The sequence below is a fragment of the Solanum pennellii genome, chromosome 3 (assembly GCF_001406875.1).
Source record: "Solanum pennellii chromosome 3, SPENNV200".
In the NCBI taxonomy this organism is placed as follows: domain Eukaryota; kingdom Viridiplantae; phylum Streptophyta; class Magnoliopsida; order Solanales; family Solanaceae; genus Solanum; species Solanum pennellii.
The window spans coordinates 24,556,520-24,558,757 of record NC_028639.1 but is presented as its reverse complement, the minus strand read 5'-3'; the positions used below and the strand labels follow the sequence as shown (position 1 = coordinate 24,558,757).

At 38.1% G+C, this 2,238-nt stretch overlaps 1 pseudogene; it reads left to right on the top strand.

Moving 5' to 3' along the window:
* Positions 1 to 798: 798 nt before the first annotated feature.
* LOC107013277 lies at positions 799 to 1,359 on the top strand (annotated as a pseudogene).
* The last annotated feature ends 879 nt before the right edge of the window (positions 1,360 to 2,238 follow it).

The window sequence follows — 2,238 nt, the reverse complement described above, 5'->3', positions numbered from 1 at the left end:
AAAAACCTAATTAAACAAGGACTCTATTTGCTGGAAATTTGTCAAAACGCGGCTGGGTCGACGGACCTCGCGACAGGACGTCGTGGTCACGACGGGTCGTCATGGACTCCGTCATCCCATACTTTGCAAATTTCTTCTGCTGCTCTCTTCATTACCCTCGACGGCAGGTATGATGGATCGTTACGAGCACAACGGTCCGTCGAGGGTCTCCGTTCCAAAACACTTGAACTCTTGGAATATGGGTACTGCGGCTACTTCTCTGATCTTCATGACGAACCTGCAGGACGGACCGTCATGGCTACGACGGTCCGTCACGCTTTCCGTAACCCCACACTTGGTCAGACTTCCCCATCTTTCTCCAGTAGCTGCACTACGCTGCCACCTATGGACCGTCACGAGCATGACGGACCGTCACAAGCTCCGTAGGTGGTCTCTTCTGCATTTCTTCGCTCAAAAACCTCGCATTCATCTTTGGACAGATTTTCTACAAATAATGAGAAACTTATATAAAAATTAGCACAAAAAGGCTTTGGGACTGTAACGACCCTTTTGGTCGTTTTGAGAGTTAAGCCTTGTGTTTTATAAAATATCTTTCGTTAGATTCTAAATGGGTATTTTGAACTATTTCATAATAATAACTATGAAAATAGTGGGAAAGTTTTACTAATTTATTTAGTTGGTGGTTAAAGAAAATAATATCAAAATTAATAGTGGGTCACTTTCACCACTCCTATAATTAGTCATATATTAATTAGGGTTTAAGGATTCTTAAGTTTTCCACGCTTTGACGAAGGAACCATGTGGGCAGTTCGTCGAGCGTTTTCTTCCTTCAAGAAACAAGTATTTATAACGGGAGGCTCTCGAATATGTTATTCCACTTCAGATATTACAAGTCTCTGCCTGAAAGGACACAATGCTGGTCTTAAAGGGGATTCCAATGTAATATCACATAGAGCTCTTACACTTAGAGGATACCAAATAACATCTCATGGTTTTTCTAAGAGTATTCAAGGAAAGCCGAAGTTTTCTTCACAAGCTGGCACAAAGAGCAGTAGAGAATAAGATAGTAATTCAGACGATGGATTTTCAGAGCTTGAATCTTCTAGTGCAACTGAGGCAATACAAGAAGTCAACAAAGTTGACGAGTCAGTCTCTGAGCATGAGATTTCCGATGAGGATCTTGATGGTGAAGATGTGGAAGCACCTCAGGAATTATTGTCTGATACCGAGGCTGAGATTAACAAACGGAAGTCTCCGAGGAACGGAGTTTCTTCAGCATTATTCAATGCTGTCATGGCAGCACCAGCTTTACCTGTTAGTAAAATCGTGGATAAATGGGTTGAAGGAAATTATTTGTAGAAGAAACAAAAGGAGGCGGATGTCATGATTCGACGCCACAAACAAAGCCACTGCATTCAGGTAGGAGCTTCAACTTTGAAATCTTGAAATACGTAATAAATATGTATTCACGAGAGAATAAGGAGAATTATAGTGATTTAGAAGCTATTGTTTCTTTTAATTAAGTTATTAATGTTAATGTACGTGAGTTGTTTGGATTTGGGCCGAGTTTATGCCTCTTAGTTAATAATTATTAAATAATAAGGAATGAAGTAGAATGAATAAAGGGTGGCATTACTGTACCTGTTGATTGCCTAAGAATTAATATAACAATGTTAGTATATATGTACATATGTTAATATGGGAACTGAACGTGCATGATTAAAGTGAGGACTACCACTGGTTTCGACACCAGTGGCTTTAGGTTGGAATATTATAACTTATTATTATTATTATTTAATAAACTAAAGTTTGATATATTGAGATAGGTAATAAATTTAGGTGTATTAAATTATGTATATATATATATTTGATAGATTGGAAAGGTTCGAAGGCGTTGAGGAAAGAAAAAGTATTGGAGCTTGCTTGAATTCGGTTCTTCGGTGGAGGTAGGTTATGGTTTTTATGCTTTTCGTAGTAAACTCTTAATAGCGAATGATATGTGTTGGGTAGTATTATAAAGTCTTCTATATGCTTAATTGTGTGCATGCATGATGTGATTTTTATATATATGATTTTGATGAAATTAGCATGATGAAGCTATTGAATCCCAAATCTTGAAGAACCCTAATCTACTTTGTTAATGAAATTGATGATGCCTTGGTATAAAAGAAGGCTTGATGAACTAAGTAATGAGATTAGGGGATCGGGTGTCACGTTCCGGCACCAGGATAGAATATA